The sequence below is a fragment of the Uloborus diversus genome, chromosome 2 (genome assembly GCF_026930045.1).
Source record: "Uloborus diversus isolate 005 chromosome 2, Udiv.v.3.1, whole genome shotgun sequence".
NCBI lineage: Eukaryota > Metazoa > Arthropoda > Arachnida > Araneae > Uloboridae > Uloborus > Uloborus diversus.
This window is the reverse complement of record NC_072732.1, coordinates 185,654,935-185,676,473: the sequence shown is the minus strand read 5'-3', so window position 1 is coordinate 185,676,473 and position 21,539 is coordinate 185,654,935.

The following is a 21,539-nucleotide window of genomic DNA, read 5'->3' as shown; positions in this document are numbered from 1 at the left end:
AGAAAGTAAGCAAAAAAAAAAAAAAAAAATTTGAATTTTGACATCTTGAATTCAAATTATGTTTTTCGCAATCACGAGTGTGTGTATGTAGGCGTGTGTGTTTGTGTGTGGGGGTATGTGTGTTTGTGTGTAGGGGGTATGTGTATGTAGGCATGTGTGTTTGTGTCTGTGTGCTGGCATAAGTGCGTGGGTAGTTGTGTGTATGAATGTGTGTGTGTGTGTGGGGGGGGTTGTATATGTGTGTGTAGGTATATGTGTTCGTGTCTGTGTGCAGGCATGAATGTGTGGGTAGTTGTGTGTATGTTGTGGTGTATGTGTGTATGTGTAGGTGTCTGTATGTATGCGTGTGTGTATGAGTTTGTGAGTGTATGTGTGTGTGTGTGTAGTTGTGTATGTATGCGCGTGTGTGTAGGACATGGATGCAACCTGGACACGGCTTTCGCTATAGGAGCAGCATCGTGAGGAGCCGGTCGACGGTGATGGTGCGGAGGGTGGCTATGGGAAAATAAAATGACAGCACGTAAAAAACAGTCAAATGAAAGCAATAAACAATCGTGATTGCTCAAAAAAAAAAAAAAAAAAAAAAAAACCATGGACCCAGAAAATACTTTCATTTTCCCAACAGTTATTTTTTAAAACGTCCGATTTTGCAAACAAGGCGTGGTCTTGATTTAACGTCACAAATAATGCTCTTTACCGCATCTTTCTACCGCGATTCCACGTTGTGATCATCAAGAAGCGAATTAAAATTGCGCTCTGCGCTTGCTATCAACCGTATCGTTGCCAATACACGTGAGTAAAGATGCGAATTAAATATTTTGCTCTGTGAATGGCAACACAGAATGGCATTTCATCATTTGTGATGTCATCGGTCAAAAGCATAAACATTGAAAGCGCGCCTATCTAAGTAATTTTTAAAGAATATTAAACTTAAAGAAATTATTTAAAAAATGGTCAGATTATGTTTTTAAGCATGCTCTTTCAGAAAAAAATACTTTTAAAATTTTGGAAACGACCCCATTGCAAAGTATCACAAGAGTCGTACTTTAAAGCATTTATGACTGATATCCTGTGATTTCAGTGGAAAATCGTTGCAACTATTCAACGGTTTGGGGCAAGAGTGTGGCATGCCACATGATGTGAATTTTTTCAGTAGGCCAACTTCCAACCTATCAAAAGTTTTGCAGAATTTTTCAATGGTATTATGCATTCTATCTGCAATACTAAAACCAGATACGTTTTTCTTCAAACGACATAATTCATTGTCATGTTAATTTCGATTTTAGTTGCGAGAAGCAAAAATTTGGATCGAAAAGGCACCCCTTGTGGTTTGTCAAATTTTTGTCCCGAGCCCTCCAATTAACCTGTGAACAGTCACTTTGTGACATTTCGAAAAGATCACTTTTCCCTTGTGGTTTCGCTCTGGGCTGACATTCGCAAGTTGCTGTTACTGTCTGACCACCGATGAGACGAAAATATGGAAAGGCAAACATCCGGTTTACACGCGGAAATGGAAGCATCTATTAGTTTTCAGGGATACCAGCTTTTGCAGATGTGTGTGAGTTTCTAAATTAAACTCAGTGATATTACATGCAATATACCAGACAGCCCGCTTTTCACATCCAGTGACTGCAGTTTCGTTCGTATTAGAGGTCATCAATTTGGATTAGAGAATAACCCCAAAGCTTAAGTATTTAGCAGTAAGCTACTGCCCCTAATCCAGAACTACATGCAATATACCAGATTTATATAACATTCTGCCTTAGCGCTGGCTTAGAGGCAGTAGCTTACTGCTAAATAAATTTTTAAGCTTTGTCTACAATTCATCGCACCATGCACTCACTGTTGAGATAAATTTAATTTATCTACCAGCTTGTTGGCACTCTCAGCTTCAATGAGATGAATCATCTGCCTCCAGCTCGGTTATTTACTAATCCAGACTGATGAGTTCTAATAAATCGATACTGTAGTCTCTGGATGTGATAACTGGGCTGTCTGGTATATGGATAGTATTCACCTGACGTCACTGCGAGTCAAAACCCTCACTGAAGTGCATTTTGGGAACTGTAGCAGACGAAAATCCGGTACTACAGCGTATAATAACACTTGCTTTTGTGTGGTTTATAAACTCTTCTTTCTGTTTAAAAATTTAAGGTTTTTTAAGTGTTTAACTAAGAAACGTTTTAAAAGAATGATGAACGATTCATTTGACACAAAATGCTCTCTTTATTATCGTATTTTCATGGGTTTAAGCCTCTTTGGTACTTTATAAGAAACATGGTGAAAACTCGAACTCTCTTTTTATTTTTCCCTTTTATCAGTGCTTTCCATGCAGTCGAAGGTCTGTGTAAGCCCTATGCATGTTCATTATACGCATGAAATCCAGTGATCCTTAAATATAACGAGTTTTTTTTTAGCACTGTTGACACTACGTGATTGGTAAAAGTACCCAGGGGCGGCAAATAGCAAGAGGGGGCGGTTGCACACCCAAATATTTTGCGCAAAATATTAAGAAATCGGGAAATTCAATTCACATAACGCGCGAATCAGTGATCATATGCAATAATTAAAAAAAAAAAAAAATCTGCAGACGATCTTTAGTAAAAGTTGATGAAATTCGAGACCTGTCCAGACACGAGCAACTGTTTTTCGCTATTTAGGGTAATAACTTAGAAATTCATGAATCATTTTCAGAACTTCCAGAATAAAAAACAGATGGAGAATAAGTTTGTTTCAACTGAAGAAGAAATTTCCTCATATGGGTTAAATGCCTCATACTTGTAAGTTCAGAGTTAAGATGATGCTTCTGCTTCAAATGTGAAAGGGCAGTGCACAGGTGTGACTGGCCCGATTTTTACGAGAAGTCCTTGGTATTTTGAGTTCATTGTTGCGATTATATTTAAAATGTACGTTCAGTTAGTGAGTGAACATTGATTCCTTCTGTTAAGAGGCATATTTGAGCAATTCAATACATTGTATACTTTCATGGAAACTTCTTACAAAAGACACGGTATTTTTGAAAAAAATTCGTGCATCAACAAGTACTTTTGTTGGGTTTACTTTTGTATTTCTTTAACTGAGAGGAACAAAATGGTATTCAAAAGTTAAAGCTAGAACTCTTGATTGAGCTCCTATTATAAGAGTTTCTTGTTAATTTTGAATTATTAGACCCATTTAAAAAAATATTTAAAAAAGTGACAAAAATTCACATGATGATGCAAAGTTCTATGTTTGGCCTCAATATTTTGCATCAAATAATAGATTCATTCGGTTTCTAATGAAATTAACACAAGATTTAGTGATAAATCTAAGTTCAATATTATATGTGCAGGTTATTGAACAAGATAAATAAAATATTTCAGTTACATGTAAAAGTTGTTGAACGAAGCAAAAAGAATTGTTTTGTGAAGAGCCAGTGTACTTCAATGATGAAAAATGAAGACTAGAGCACAAATTTTAAACTTGCGTGGTTTTTTTTAAGAGAAAATTTTTAAAGATGCATTTTCTAACATAACTTTGTAGCTTCAATTATTTTTCACCAATTCCAATCAACTCAGCTAACTGTGAAAGATCATTTTCGTGTCTCAGAAGGTTAGAGATTTTTTTTTTTTTTTTTGGTGCATGATGGGACAAGCAAGACTTTCATCTTCAGCTATACTGCCAAGAGCATGCCACTAGACATTGACGGAATATAGTACCAAGATTTCCTTTTTTTTTCTGGATTCCAAAAATCGAACATTAAAAATTTACTTTAGAAACGGCAGTATCAAGATCTTTTCCGTTACAGTTTACTATAAAATAAATTAAATGCGTGGAAATTAAAATTTGAATTTCTTTAATGACCTTACTTAAAAAAAAATGTACTGGTATTTTATTTCATATTGAGAAAATTCATGTTTAAAAAACTCGACCCCCCCCAAATGAAATGTTGAAATGCCGCCCCTTAAAGTATCCGCAGACGGACAGCTGATGGGACCGTTGCTAAACCGAGAATAAGGTCCATTGCATGTAGCTCTGCCTTAGCCCTGGCTTAGGAGCAGTATTTTACTGCTAAACACGGGGTTATTGTCAGGGGCGGCAAATAGGAGGGGCAAGAGGGGGCGGTCGCACCCCCAAATTTTTTTGAGCAGAATGATAAAAAATGGGTAAATTCAATTTTTGTTAATCGCAAATCATTCTTCATTTTTAAAAAATCGCTCTCATTCTCAGTAAATAGTTGATGAAACTCGACACATTACCAGGCACAAAAAAGTGTTCTCCGTTGAATGCATGAAACACTTTCTGGCTTTTTCAGCACAGATAAAAATGACGTAGAACCATGGTGAGCTTTAACTCAAGAAGTAATTTTCCTATATATAAGGCTAAATTCCTCATTGTGTGTGCCCAGTGTAACGATAAGACCCGGATCTATAAATTTCGGGCCCCCTGCAACAAAATCTGTAGGGCCTCTTCCCAATGGCCAGCAGTGTATATTTGCAAGCCTTAGTGCTTTTTTTTTTTTTCAATTTCTTGGGTGGTTTGGCCCCTTAAGGATATGCCCCCCCCCCCCTCCCCACTGCGGGATCTATGGGAACGCAGATCCGGACTTGGATCTGGAACGATGGTAGATTCAGTATGAGAGGCCGTGCAAGCAAGTGGTATGCATGATTTTCAAAAGAAAATTCCTTGAGACATAACATTGATTTTACGCTCATATTTTAAGTGTATGTTTGTTTATTGAGTGTATATTGCTTTTTCAAGTACAGAAACATTCCAGTTACTCAATGCATAGCATTCATTCACAGAAACTTCTTAAAAATACACGCTATTTTTGAAAACATAAACATCACACATCAACAAATTCCTTCTTTAACTATGACTCGGATTGATACAAGATGGTCTTCAATAGTTAAAACAATAAAGCATTTCTCGATAATTTCAAAGCAGTGATTTGACGCCTGGCAGAATTATTGCAAAACGATTCTTTCAATAGTGAGAAAGCTGGTGCCCTCTAACATGAATGGCTTCGTTTAAATTTTATTTAATTTGTGTATATCGTGGAAAGTTTTTGAACAATGCTTTGCTCTATCAAAACATCTTCAATCCGTTACCGTTATTTTTTGACTATTCAAGTTTCAGTTCAGTCTACAATTGAAACTGTTAATGATTTTAACTTGTATGTTTATTTCAACCAAGCGTGTAACTTTTCAAAAAAAAATCTTACTCTGCTCCAATTTAAAAAAAAAATCAATTTAGGATATGTAACAAATATCTCCATGATGATGAAAAGTTAAACATTGATTTAATATTTTGTATGAACTAATAGATTCATTTTTAATGAAAATAACTCAAGGTTTGATGAATATTTTTCTGTATTGTTTGCTCTATATTATCTGGATTGGATGTTGAAAACAAAAAATAAAATATTTCAATGAGTCACGAAGCATTGTTTTGTAGATAGAGGCTAGATTATTCAATGATGAAAACTGAAGTCCCTCGCAATTTTTAAAGTTGCCTGGGTAATTTTGAAGAGCAAGATCTGAAAAGTGTATTTTTATGCATATGTTACCTCAATTAATTTTTTAACTATTCCAACCAGCTCAGCTAGTTGAGCAAGATCATTTTTATGTCTCAGGAGGTTAGAGACGACCTTTTTTCGGAGCACCATGGATCAAAAATTTTTTATCTTTAGCTTTACCGGAAAAAGAGCACTACCCTGGGCATTGATGGATTAGTGCATGATTTCCTGTTCTTCTGAATTCCAAAAAACATTCATTAAAAATTCACTAAAAGGTAAAAACTGTAGTATCAAGGTGTTTCATATAAAACGAATTAAGATTTTATCATAAATTTCAATACATTTTATAAGTTATCATGTTTTTAAACATTATTGATTGTTAATATTAGACTAGTTTTATGACCACCTCTTGTTAGTCAGTGTGTGTTTTGTACCATACTGGGGTAACTCATATTTAAGAAGCTTGACCCCCCAAATGTAATGCTGAAATGCCGCCCCTGGTTATTGTCCAACACGCTCATCAAATTATTTAAGAAAAAGCAAATATTATTCTTAGTCGTTATGAAAGGTTTCCGATTGCTTGCTACCACTCTTCCAAGAAAAATATATCTGCAATTGCTTGATTAACAACGAATAGCTTTCGATGAAACTTTTTTTGGTTGGGATGGGATTTAAATACTTCACGTCAATTCATTTTAGTGTAGCTTTTTCATCCGAATACAACTGTCTGTACGCGTTCGCTTAGAGTGCGCTGCCACATCCCTTGCGATCCCTCGCGACTGAACTTTGACCCTCTGGGGTCAGTTGGTTTTCTCCTCTGAGATGAGGAAGGTGTTGTTCTTGGCCGCTGAGGCGGAATATGTACGTTACTCTTATCAATAATGTAATAATATATCTAACTTCAAATTAAATAACAAAAAGACTTATGCTCTCTCATTATTTACTGCTTCGTGAAGTTTTTTTTTCAACAACTTTTGATACTCCAAGCTATAAAGCTAGTAAAAGAGAAAATATATTTCCAATAATCCTGAAACACGGAAATACATCAGCTTGACAAAATGCGACAACGAAACTTTTCACATCGGATATTATTATTCCAAAATAAGAAATCGCTGTCCCAAATCCACAAAAAGAACGCAATTGAAGAAAAAATAAACCGAGTGGAACGAAAATGACAACCAAAATAACTGAACCTTGTAATCACAAATAAAACTTTTCTTGTTAAACAAGCTTCAGGTCTCTGATTGAAGGAAGATAATAGGTTCCTAGGGGCATAAATCTCAAGGGGACGCAACAAAAATTCTGACTATGTCCTTCAAACTTTACTTTTTAGAGGCAACAGATAAAATGCTTTTTCTTTTTTCTGTATGAGCAACAAATAATATGACCTGCCATTGATCCGCGACACAACTTTTAGGTTGCACTTAGTCTAATGAAAGTTATATGTGTTTTGATTTGACGTTATAGAGATGATGTGGCAGAAAATACAAGTATGAGTTCTTGTATTTAATATTTGTTTTCTTATTCCTATTACATTGTGGTAATGGAGGTTTTTTGATATACGAACAGAAGTAATTTATTCCAAATGGGCAATTCCAAGGGAAACAAAATGACATTTTCGAAGCAAAACCTTAATTATTTTGTCACATTTTATGCAAAATATGCATTATTTTATAATTTTTCAATCGATTTATTGTTCTTTTTAAGCTGAATTTAATGACGTAATTCAATGTCCAAAATATTCTTTGGTTGATTTAAAAAAAAGTTAAAAACATGGTAACTGACTTATAATGCAACCAACATGTCCGTCAGTTACCATGTTTTTAACTATTTTTTAAAAATCAGTCGCAATTTATTTTGAGAACTTAATTACATTTTTAAATTCAGTTTAAAAAACTCAATGAAAGAAATAATTTTTTAAAGAAAAATGTATAGTTCGTGTGGAATGTTACTAAAAGCTTATGATTTTGCTTCGAAAATGTCAGTCTGTTACCCGTGGAATTGCAAATACTATAATAAATCTAATATAGCGTCTGAGCCAAGCCAACTGTACCCTGAACAGAATTTTCAATATGTGTTTTTTAAGGTACAGTTTCTGCTGTGATTAAATTTTCAAGGAAGAAAGAAGAAGAAGAAGAATAAATAAATAAATGAAGAAATAAATATAATGCAATCAACATGCACGTGTTAGAAGTATAGTAGAATCCCAACTATCCGAACTTCCTATTACCCGATTCGCTGATTATCGCTGGTTGTTGCGGACGTGATCGCTCGGTCAAGCCCAGGGGGGTCAACAACTTAATTTTTTGGGAGGGCGAAAGTTCACATTTTGCCTCCAAATTTCTCAGAATGATGATAATTTTGCCGAATGGAACAGTAAATTGCTCAGACTGATAATTTTACGGAATGGAACTCTAAATTTCTCAGAATATGATGATAATTTTGCCGAATGGAAATCCAAATGTCTCCAACTGATGATAATTTTGCCGAATAGAACTCTAAATATCTCAGAATGACGGTAATTTTGCCGAATGGAACTCCAAATGTCTTTGAATGATGATAATTTTGCCGAATAGAACTCTAAATTGCTCAGAATGATGACAATTTTGCAGAATGGAACTCCAAATGTCTCAGAATAATGGTAATTTTGCCAAATAAAGCTCCAAATTTCTCAGAATGATGATAGTTTTGCGGAATACAAGTTCAACTTTTGCCGTATGATGATATTTTTTTCCAAGTCGTCAAAATTTGTTGAATAAGAAACATTTTGAGAGGTCACTATGACCTCCCGTGACCTCCCATCGGGACACCCCCTGTTCACTTCCGCTGCATGCATAAATCATTGTTTTTCAAGAGTAAAAATGTGTTTAAGAAGTTGATACTTCATACTATGCTACATAAGTTTCTTACATTCGAATATCACACTATATCTGCTAATTTGCTAGAAATTAATAAAAACTCTTTTTTTGGCTGCTTGTGAATGAATTCTTTTTCAACAAATACCACTAATGGTATAATTATATAAGTTAAATACTTAATAAAAATTAATTCAGCATACACGTCCTTAGAGAGCATAGGATTTTGTTGTTCAGTTCTTCGGCAACGTAATGAATGTAGCAATTGCCACTTTGCAGTTGCATTGCTTTTTAAAACCCAACGAAGTGAAAATTCGAGATAAGACAATCTTCTTTTATTTGGAAAAGGGAAGAGGAATGATACGGCGCTCATTTATTTTCCTCGGGTTCACTCCTTCCGGGCAAAGTTTTGTTGAAAGTTTTTTTTTTTTTTTTTTTCAATTTTCCTTCAACTTATTTTACCTCCACTGAACCGAAGATAACGTTAATTATGAGAGCATAGGTCCAAAGCGTCCGCTTAAACGGATTGGAATTTGAAATAAAACGTAAAAAAACCGTACCATATAAAAATATTTTTTACTACTGGTGAAAGATTTGTTGCATTTATTTGGGAATTAGAAAGTTGCCGGTCAAGGTATGACGGGTGAAAAATGCTTCTATATTTTAAAGAAGCAATTGCCTGTTTGGTGACATTTTGATAGTTGAAATTTTAAACTTAACTCCAGTGGATTAACCCTAAACCCCAGTGGACAGCGTTCATTGTTGACCACTTTTTCGTTTCTTCCTTCTCCGAAAATGAGTCTTACCAGTAAAACAGTAAAGTGACCGGATCTAGTTCAGTCTCGTAAAAAAATATTATCAAATTATCATGCTATGGTGCTAGATTCATTGTTGATGACTTCTGGAGCGTTACTCGATCATTCGTTATTATATACACTGGTGGACAAAATTAAGAGATGGAAAGCATTTTTCCAAATATCTTGAGAAATACTGGATAAAAAATTAATGAAATTTGGTATGGGTATAGCTTATAGTAAGACAATAGTGTGTTAATAAGAGGAATAAGGAGTGCTTGTGGAAGACCCTCCCACTCTTTCACCAGAGCGGTTTTTAACTCTGGAGTGGCTCTGGATGAGGCGTATCGCAATAGCCCTCCCAAGAGCATCCCAAGCATGTTCATTAGGGTTAAGGTCAGGAGATTTGGCTGACCAATCCATTCGAGGAATATCTTCGCTTTCCAGATACTCCTCAACCAGGACAGCCCTATGTGATCGGCATTGTCGTCCATAAAAATGGATTCAGTTCCAACAGCACCCCTGAAACGATTCCCATAGGGTTGTATGATCTCCTGCCTGTACCTCTGGGCATTCACGGAACCAGTGTCAAACACATGGAGTGGTGTGCGGGTATCTTGCATGATCCCTCCCCAAACCATCAACTCCCAACCGCATAATGGTCCCTTTCCATGATGTTACTGGGAGGGTATCGTATCCCACGTTCCCTCCATATGAATATTCACCGAGAATCAGGTTGTAGACAGAATCTGGACTTATCTGTGAAATTAACATTAGCCCATTAGAGCTGTGTACAGTGTTGGTGCTGTCTGCCTCATTGTACACGCTCTCGTTTGTGGGAGGGAGTAAATAGGATGCAAATGGCGGGCTTCCTGGCATACAATCCTCTTTCACCAAGCCTCCTAGTAACTGTCTTTTTGAAACTAATGTTCCTGTGGCAGCAGCGAAAGTCCCTAGACATTTGTGTCGCTGTAGGCGTCTTCTGGTGCTCGGCTGTAAGTAACAAATACTCGTCCTTATCGAGCGTTGTTGCTCTCATACAACCTTGTCCTGATCTTCTGGACACTGTCGGACACTGTTCCACTGTTTTTAAAACTGACTCCACAAATTCGAAACAATGCTTGGAGTTTTACGAAATTCCCTAGTAACTTGAGCTTGGGACTGTTCTGCCTCAAGTCTACCAAAATTCTCCACCTCTTACCTTCGCCTAAACGATGATGTTCACTCATTTCACCCAAAAATCAACAAAAACAATAAGATTATTCAAGAAACATAATACAAATCGTAACTGTTTCATAGAGTGGAATGAGCTGAGAAGCTGGCTGCTGACTTTTATACCTCCCCCTGCTGCCTCAGCAACGTCCACAACAATACATGAACTCCTCTCAGCGACACCAGAGTCATAGTGCTATTATATGGTAACCAAATGTCCAGGTTTTATGTGATATTTTCCGAGTAAGTGTGAAAATGCCTTCCAGCTCTTAATTTTGTCCACCAGTGTATGTATGAGGATTTCCAGTTTTTTTCCTCAAACTTTCTAAATGCTTATTTAACACATTGTAGGAATGTCACGAGAATTCTCGTGATTTTTTTTTGTCCTATAAATTGACTGTTCATGAGCATCACCAGGAATAGTTTTACAATATGCGTACATTGATAACTCTCACGCCATCTGTGAGATTTTTAGTTAAATTTATCGATTCTAAAGATTCATAGATCCTTTCTTAAAGTCTTTAAACATTTTCAGAAGTGTTTAAATCTCAGAATGCCTATTCTTATTTTATCAGTCCTCCATGTGTTAACAAGTGTGGATCAAGTGAGCTCAATAAGCAATTCGTGATTACTCAAGAAAAAAAATGTCAAAGCAACTTAGTAAAAGTTTTAAACTTTGACACTCATGAGCACATGACCAAATACCTTTCAGTTTGTGCCATGAAACGAAAAGGTCTTAAAGTTTTCCATGAAGTTCAGTAACGTGAAAATCATTCTTCAATAATTTATTCGTTTCACAAAAACCCATTAGAACAGATTTTGTACGAATAACATTTTTGAATGTTAATTTCACTTTCAAAATACGGTTTACATGCCGGTGAATTTCCTACTTATCTAGGTTTTTTAACCATGAAACAGGTCTAAATTTGCAAAGAAAAACCGATGAGTAGAATAGTTAGCAAAATGATAATCCGCTTTTATAAGCGCAGTTTTGTAATACGGAACTGCCACTAATTGCTAATATTCAAATTTACATTTGAAATCAGAAAAAGAGTGCAAAACAGATAAGTAAATATTGTGAGATTTTCGTCCCTAAGTAATTTTTTTAAATGAGAATACCATAAATTGCTTGTCATCGTTGTTCTCAATTGAGACAGTGAGAAGCAAAAGGATACAAGTAGACATCTTTGAATTTCAAGTAAAACGAATGCAAATCTAATCCCTTAGCTCACAACACACTTTTCTGCCCCGTAAATCCTCGCTCCGGCTCCGCAAAAAAAAAAAAAAAAAAAAAAAAAAAAAAAAAAAAAAAAAAAAAAAAAAAAAATTGAAGTATTTAACGTTTACATGTAAAAAGAGGCTTCTCATTGGGCCAGAGAAAGCGGTTTTTACCCAGCATCCTTAGCCGCTATAACCAGCAAGTAGACGAACTTGTTTCGCGTAATGCTTTCTTGGGTAAAAACAACGCTTTTGCTCCAGAAGGAAGCAGGAGGAGAAACATTTCACATATACTCCGCAAAACCGGAATGCGGTGAAAAGCAGGTTTTTTTCCGGGGGCGAAAGTGTCCATGAAAACGGTCCTATTAGCCGCGTTCACAACGCACTTTTCTTCCTCGTAAATAACCGCTCCGGCTCCGAAAAAAACCGATTGAAAAATTCCCCGTTTACGTATAAAAAAAGGTTTCCCATTGTACGAGAGAAAGCGGTTTTTACCCAACATCTTTAGAGGTATACCCAGTAGGTAGACGAACTTGTTTCACGCAATGCATTCTGGGTAAAAACTCCGCTTTTATTCCAGAAGTAGGCAGGAGGAGAAAAATTCCACATGCACCCCGCAAACAACCGGAATGCAGTGAAAGGCAGGTTTTTCCGGGGTCGAAAGTGCCTATGTATTTATTTGCTAAAAATCGGAACTGGTGGCTTGAAGATTTTGAATAAAAAGGGGTATTATATAGAGCTTATGGAAACGCGCCTATTGAAAAGCTTTTCTGAATCATATGTATAGCTGTCAGATCCTAGCCACTACTGGATTCGAACGTCGGAGGAGATCACCTGTGACGATGTAATGATATTTTTCAGTACATGGGCGCTTACAAACGGAATGCAAAGTTCCGGCTTAAAGCTGGGAGTAGGGATTTCGATGTTTCCAGTATTTGTGTTTGTTTCGGACAAAACATTGATAGAGGGCGCTGAAGTCAACTAGCGCTTAAGAGAGACTATAAACTTTCAGTCATGTGTTTTCTGATGTCTGTGTGAGCACGCTGAGACCGCTTGGTCTTGATATAAATCGAATCATGTAGTCTTAAATCTCCAATTAAACTCGAAAGAAATTAAATTCGTGTAATCATTCTCGAAGTCCATTCGATGTGCCAAATACTTCCTTTTCAGGCCGGTACAGGATGTCTCAAACGGGAATAAATTCAGGTAAGCGCAAATCTTGGTTCAATCTCATATCAATCAGTTGCTTTGATCTGAATAATTCTTTAATTCGAATCTTACATAAATCCCAGTACAGATTGTGGTCCGTCGCAGTCCGGAGAGCTTTCGAGGGTAATTAAGCTAATTAAAAAGTAGAAATAAATCAAAAAATTGCGAAAATCTAATTCATTTCGTTTTGATTTCGTTGTGCGTTGCGGATTCATCTGGTTTTCCCCCCTCATGGCCCCTGGCGCCATGTGTTATGTTTCACAGTCTGACTAGGATTCTTAGCGTTGTTTATGGTTTTTTCATTCATGAGTAGTGAGTGGCGAAACTTAAAATTCTTTTCCTTGCGGAATATTTTTTCTTTCATTTGGTGTTGAAAAGTTAGATATTGCAACAGTAAGATTCTGAGCATTAATATGCCGAAATCAAAGAAGCAAAATCAGAGTGAAGCGGTGTCTAAATTCACATTTCTGTCGAAAGAATGTATTAGATACTGTGATAAAGTCGGAACTTTAATTTCGGAAAATGAAAACATTGCATTTTTAACGGGCATAAAAACAAAATTGGATAATTTAGCAGGGGGTTTGGAATCAGCATTCCTTTTAATTGAAGATAATGAGGAGTTTTATGATAAATACATTCAAACGTCAGATCAAGTGCTTGAAGCATTAGCTAAAATCGAAATCTTTGTATCACAGAACTCGGGATCCGCTGATCAGAAGGTAAGAAATGATCCGGAAGCAAAAACTCTTAAACTCCCGAAAATGACTTTGATGAATTTTTATGGAGATACAGAGGATTGGATTAGTTTTAGAGAAATATTTAAATCGGCTATTCTTGACAACAGTCAGTTAACAGACTTAGAAAAATTACAATATCTCCAGACAGCTGTTCGTGGAAGTGCAGCCAAATTAATTCGTGGCTTTTCCCTCCAAGGAGAGAACTTAAAAAACTGTTGGGATATTTTATGTCAGAGATTTGAAAACAAACGCATTTTAGCCTTAGCTCAAATAAATAACTTGTTTTCGTCTAAAATAACAAAGGTTGATAATTCGAAAGGTCTACTGGAGTTGTTAGATAGATGCAATGAAGCAGTCAGAAATCTAAAAACATTAGGTTTGGAGTCTAACGCTCTAAGTGACTTAATGATAATTCGATTCATGCTTTCCAAATTGGATGAGTTGGTTAGACAAAGATGGGAATTGACTTTAGATAATCACAGTATACCAAGTCTAGAGAGTTTTAAGTCGTTTATGGAAAAGGAAGCGCGAAGTCTGGAAAACAAAAGGGAAAGTCGAAATGATAGTAGCATTTCAAACCGTAAACCCATGGATAATCGGGAAAATAAAATGGGAAATTCAAATCGATTCCGTAAGCCTGTTGTAAATAGTAAAATTGTAGAGAAAGGAAATATCTGTGTTGTGTGCAAACAAAATCATAAGTTATTCAAATGTCCAAAATTCAATAATATGCCCCTTGAGGATAGGTGGGGTGTCGTGCAAACTTACAAGTTGTGCGAAAATTGTTTGAGGGATAATCACAGTCAATCGGAGTGCAAACTTTCATACACATGTAAATGTTGCGCTTTGCGCCATCATACTTTGTTGCATAGGTATACTGTGGCTCCAGAGCCTGTCCATTCGGTATCAGCAGTGTCTAATAATGCGGGGCAAAACTCAATGTGTGTACTTTTGTCAACAGCATTAGTTAATGTGAAGGGTAGTTCGGGAGAGGTAATTCAGTGTAAATTACTGATTGATAATGCATCGCAAAATTCGTTAATCACTCGAAAATGTGCGGAACGCTTACAATTAAATTTTCAGAACACATCTCATCAGTTGATAGGGATTAATGGCCTTATGGCTGAAACTTCTCTTCATTCGACTACCTTTGAATTCTCCGCACACTTTTCTAAAAAATTTCTGAAAATTGAGGCTTTCGTAGTAAATCAAATAACCTCACCTCTTCCGAATTTCCGTTTGAGAAAACATTCTTGGCCTCACCTGGAAGGGATTCAGTTGGCTGATCCCACATTCTATGACACATCAGAGATTGACATTTTGCTAGGGGCTGAGCTAGCCACACGTCTTATCATTGGCCCTCCTCTTCGAGGTCAGCACGGAACACCAGATGCCTTGCCAACAGAAATAGGATATGTGCTGGCAGGCAAAGTCGGACATTGCCACAGTGATCGGAAATCTGTGTCCCACCTTACTGTGTCATTAAATGAGACTTTACAAAAATTCTGGACCGTGGAGTCTGTGCCCATCCAAGAAATTCAAACTGAAGATGATGAACTCGCGGAAACATTGTTTAAAAAATCCGTTAAAAGAGATGAAAATGGAAGATATATTGTAAAGCTCCCCATAAAAGTAAATTCGAATCTAGGAGAAAGCAAAACCCAAGCGCATCAAAGGTTTCATCTCCTAGAAAAGAAACTCGATAGAAATCCCGCGTTAAAGGAACAATATGTCACATTCATGAAGGAGTATGAGAAACTTAACCATATGAGTGTCGTAAAATCTGAAGATGTCCATAAGGTCCCTCACTATTATTTGCCTCACCATGGTGTGGTTAATGAAAATAGCACCACCACGAAATTACGCGTAGTGTTCGATGCCTCAGCTAGAACCTCTAATCAACATTCTCTAAATGACATTCTTCTTACTGGACCTAAACTTCAGACTCACATATTTTGCAATTTGATAACATTTCGTTCCTATCCCGTTGCTTTTGTGGCTGACATCGCCAAAATGTATCGTCAGTTTGGTATTGCTGAGGAAGATCAAGATTATCAAAGAATAGTGTGGAGGAATAATCAAGATGAACCTCTAAAAATATTTCGTCTTAACACAGTGACATACGGTACGTCAGCAGCGCCATTCTTAGCTCTACGTACTCTCCATCAACTATGTGACGATGAAAAGGAAAATTTTCCAATTGCGTCAGAATTATCGCGTACTCATTTTTATGTCGACGACTTATTGTGCGGTGCTGCATCTGTTGGAGAAGCAAGATCCATAATACCCGAAATGATAAAATTCATGGAAAGTGGGGGTTTCCCTCTGCGCAAATGGTCATGCAATTACCCGGAGGTAATAGAGAATCTTCCTGATCACATGAGAGCTTCTACCGATACCCATTCCTTTCAAAATGACGTAAATCAGAAAGTCTTGGGTCTTGAATGGAATGGAACTAAAGACAGTCTTCGGGTTCGGGCAGTCCTTACAGAACATGTAAATTCTAAGCGTCAATTACTCTCCGTTATTGCTAAAACATACGATCCACTTGGTCTTATCGCACCTGCCACCATTAAACTGAAAATAATGTTGCAAGAGATTTGGAAAACTAAAATAGGTTGGGATGATTCTTTACCTCATTATCTGCTCGAAGAATGGCAAACCTTTCAGTCTCAAAATTTCGTCTTACAGGATATCTCTGCACCTAGGTATTTGCAATGCGCTAAAGCCACAACAATTGAGCTACATGGTTTCTCCGATGCTTCCACAAAGGCGTACGCAGCAGTGGTTTACATCCGTGCTATTTCTGAGACTGTGCGCGTATCTTTCGTGGCAGCAAAAACGCGAGTTGCACCAGTCCAGACATTGACTTTACCCCGTCTGGAGTTATGTGGAGCATTATTGCTCGCAGAACTGGTGAACACTATCAAAAAAACACTGTCACTCAGTAATGAGAAAACCTTTTTATGGTGTGACTCAACCATCACTTTAAGTTGGATAGCCAAGCCACCCTCAAGCGGAAACCAATTTGTTCGTCATCGAGTTACAAAGATTTTATCCATGTCAAATGTTAAGTCCTGGAATTTCATTCCTTCCCGGGAGAACCCAGCCGACTGTGCAAGCAGGGGACTCTTTCCTAACCAATTGAAAGATCATAAGACTTGGCTTACGGGACCAACCTGGCTCCAAAATGCTTCAAATTGGGCAAGTCCGTCTACAATTCCAGATGTTGTTCGGAACGATTCACATATTGAGGAGGATCTTTTCCTGGCAACCACCGCATCTGAAGAGCAGAGCTTTCTTAAAAGATATTCTTCTTATAAGAAAACAATTAGGGTTATTGGGTGGATTTTACGTTATTTCTACAATCTGAAGCACAAGGAAAGACTTTCAGGGACATTGACTGTTCCGGAGCTAGATCGGTCTTTGAAGTGCATTCTTCTACAAATTCAACAGGAGACTTTCAATACGGAGATTAACTGCCTGAGAAAAAAACGGGCTATTCCCACTTCAAGTCGACTTTTGAGATTAAATGTCTTCTTAGATGCCGAGGGACTTCTTCGAGTTGGTGGTCGCCTGTCAAAGCATCCTACTCTGCCGTATGACCATAAGTACCCTATTATTCTTCCAAAGCAACATCACTTCACAAAATTAGTTGTTGAGCACTTTCATGAAGTCAGTTTGCATGGAGGAACTGAAATGGTTTTATCCTTAATTCGTCAACAATTCTGGATAATAGATGGAAGATCAACAGTTAAAAAATTCCTTCGTATGTGTATAAGATGTTTCCGGTATTCTGCTAGACCGCCCACTCAACTAATGGGCGATTTACCCGCATCTAGAATTACACCTTCAAGGGCGTTCGAAAACACTGGAGTTGACTTCGCTGGGCCAATTATAACAAAATGTCAGCATATTCGCAAGGCGAGCGAATTCAAATCATATATATGCCTTTTTGTGTGCTTCAGCACCAAAGCCGTTCATTTAGAGTTAGTCTCCAGCTTGTCTGCTCAGGCATTTTTAGCAGCTTTTCGAAGGTTTGTGGCTCGTCGGGGTCTACCAACTCATATGCATTCGGACAACGGGAAGAACTTCGTAGGTGCGGCGTCGTACCTAAAAGAACTCGTAAGAATGGTCAAAGACCCAATTGTGCAAGACTATTGTGCTTCGAGAAACGTGACGTGGCACTTCATTCCACCGTACGCGCCTAACTTCGGGGGACTATGGGAGTCTTCCATCAAGTTAGCAAAGCGTCATCTGGTAAAAATCACTCGAGGAGCGCTTCTAAATTTCGAGGAGCTAAGTACTCTCCTCTGCCAGATAGAGGCATGTCTAAATTCACGCCCACTGACGTCTCTATCTACCAACGTTAACGATTTCCAAGCGCTTACCCCTGGTCATTTTTTGATCGGGTCACCTCTATTGGAAATCCCAGAATCTGACTCCGCTAATAATCATCTTAGTTTTTATTCCAGATGGAGGTTGTTATTACAGCTAAAAGAGCAGTTCTGGAGAAGGTGGTCCAAGGATTATTTGCAGTCACTTCAACCCAGGACTCGGTGGACCAGAGCAGGGCGTCAACTGCAACTGGGACAAATGGTCTTGGTAGAAGACAAAGCTTCACCCCAAGGATTCATCCTAGGTCGAATCGCCAGAATATTTCCAGGGAAGGATGACATCACCCGAGTGGTCAGCATCCGAACCGCCACAGGAGAGGTCACCAGAGCTGTAGGACGTATACGACTGCTGCCGATTAGTGACTGTGCCCCCCCGGAAGATGTTTCGGACAAAACATTGATAGAGGGCGCTGAAGTCAACTAGCGCTTAAGAGAGACTATAAACTTTCAGTCATGTGTTTTCTGATGTCTGTGTGAGCACGCTGAGACCGCTTGGTCTTGATATAAATCGAATCATGTAGTCTTAAATCTCCAATTAAACTCGAAAGAAATTAAATTCGTGTAATCATTCTCGAAGTCCATTCGATGTGCCAAATACTTCCTTTTCAGGCCGGTACAGGATGTCTCAAACGGGAATAAATTCAGGTAAGCGCAAATCTTGGTTCAATCTCATATCAATCAGTTGCTTTGATCTGAATAATTCTTTAATTCGAATCTTACATAAATCCCAGTACAGTGTTCATTTAAAAATGAAGCACGAAGGCTGAGAACTCAAAATTGCTCTTACTATACCAACAATTTTATATTTATGTTACTTCGTCTTTGCTTTTGTTACTTGAAACAAGAGCGCTGGGAACTCAAAATTGCTATAAATTTGCCAGTTGTTTTATACTTTTGTTACTTCGTCTTTTTCTTTTGTTACTTAAAACGAGAATGCTGCTAACTCCAAATTGTCCTAAATATCACAGCAGTTTTGGACTTATGTGACTTCTTTGCTTTTTTTACTTGAAACAAGAATGCCAGAAATAAAACTCCTCTTAGTATACCAGTAGTTTTATACTTTTGTTACTTTATTTGTGCCTTGGTTACTAAAGACAAGAATGCACAGAACTCGAAATGACTCTAAATATACTGTCAATTTTATACTTTTGTTATTTCGTCTTTCCCTAATATTTCAAGCTTCCCGAAAACAAAAAGTTAAAAAAAATCGCAAATATTTTTTTTCAGTTGGTTAGTATTGTTAATGGGAACATTTTTGTCGGCATAGCTTGCAGTTACGGCGGAAATAATTCTGCAGCAGTCGGGAGTTTGATTTTAATAACGATATCATTCATTCATCGACGAATCCTTTGTGAAAATATTACTGATATAACTATATTATTCTCAAAATTATTTAAATGCCACCTACAGGAAGAATCATTGCTGTTGACAGTGTGGTGCTACTTAAGGACAGTCTTGTGCATAATTACATCGGTAATAAGCGTAGCAGAAACGTTTACTCACTTGAATTCTGATACAACATCAGGCGTTGCATTATCAATTGGCATATATTTCTTGTATAACTTCTCGTTTTAATCTATCTTTCTCTTCTAATAATTCCTTTGAGCACTTCTGCTGTCCAATATTCTATTTAATGCTATAAGGTACGCATTTATGTCTCAACTTCCGTTCACGGAATTAAACAAAATTTCACACATCCACAATTATATCTCAACTTTTGTAAGGTTGTCTTTACATCCGCTGCTTCACTCGATGAGAAATTATCCTTTCTCGTGTTCACTTCATAGTTATATGATGCATCAACTATGTATTTTGCAGCTATGGTATTTCTCCAGCCAAGTGTAAACCAAACTCCTGCCATGTCGCTAGTCTGCGTGTTTAATTAATGTATCAGCTATTTTCTTCATGGCAGTTAATGCATCCTTGTCTAACGAAATATTAGAAGGACTAAGATTCAAGGCAATTCAGCGGTTGGAGTGTGAGAGAGGAAGCGCAACCTGCCATCATCAGGCGTTTGACCAAATTAAGGAATAGAACTATTTAACGATTTGGAAAATAGTGAGGATAAAAAGAACTGTGATTCTTAGAATTTTTGGCGGTATTTTAACATATTGTATGTTGTTCGATGCCATGTTTTCAAACATGAATAAGTGATAAAGATAGCATTATCGTAACAAATTGTCCCAGGAACCAAAACGTTTGTTTTCTTGGTCGCAATTAATTTCATCAGTTTCTTTTCTTGAAAGTAATTAGGATATTATAATACAAAGTTTCAAAATTTTGACACATTTTTGTTTATCAAATAATTGCCGAATAAATTGCATCTTACGCAGATTTCTTGTGACTTTTGAAATGTAAAATTTCAAGACGTTGGACAATTTTTTCTCCCACAAGTAGGAGATGGAAGAAAAAAAGGTTCGCTGATGGTGTTACTTGAATAATTTAATGCTTAGTTAAAAATTTAAAAACAATATTAGAAGATGAAACGCGTTAAGTAGCCCCAGTTCATCTTATGTGAAGAGCTCTTGTACCACAGTTATTGATGGGAAGTAACTTTGTCTGCAATTTACTAATGTTTTAAAATTTTTATTTCCTTTTCCATGAGTCATAATTTTTGTTTTAAATGCATATTTCGTTTTATAAGTTACTAAGCATGTGTTATAGATGTTGAGTAGGAAGGTCAATGAAACTGAAGTCAAACTTGTTAACTTGAAAAATGTTCGTAAAAAAGTTTGAAAAAGTGCATAAAATTATTTCTTAAAAATCCAATGTTTGAGAAATCCAATCCAGCTCATGGAGTGCTGGTAATTTTTAATACTTAAAATAAATAAATAAATAAAAATAAATGACTTTTAGCTGCTTTAGAAATTTTTAAAGTAGTTTTTATTTAATTTCCTGTGCTATAAAGGCGCACAAAATAACAATGCCAAATATTGGTCAAATACATCGAAATGTGTTGGGTTGTACACAGAGCAACTACAAATAATACATAAATAAATAAATGCAGTGAAATGTAAAGCTTTCTGATTTATGAATGTTCATCGAACTTTAAATTATCGGTGTGCGATTTACTCTTCTTGTAGTTAAAGCTACAGTAATAATCCACGCAAATGTTTAAAGTAGTGAAAAAATACTTTAATAGCTAAAATTAAAATGTATGACTTACTTACATAACACTTACATAACACTCACTTACATGAACTTACACAACAATTTTACTTGTTTCATTTTATGCTTCGAATTTCATTGGGTAATTAGGCATACTTTTATCCTATTTTCTCAAAAGACTAACGGTATTTTTTGCATTAGTTTTTTGATATTTTTAAGAAATTGAATAGCAATAGTTAATAGTCGAATACTTCCAAATAGACATACTTTTATCTATTTTTCACTTCTATGAAAAGCATATACAAGGGCCGATTAAGCAAAACACAACTGAAAACAAAATTAGTTGGCATAGTAAGAAAAACTAGTGGTACCCGCACGGCTTTGCCCGTAGTTGAAAATTAAAAGGTCATTCGGTTCGCCTGTATATTTATAAATAATGGATGTCGAATTTTTCGCCAATTAGCTATGTTTATTCGCTCTCCCATTCCACATCATGATAATTTCGTAATTTA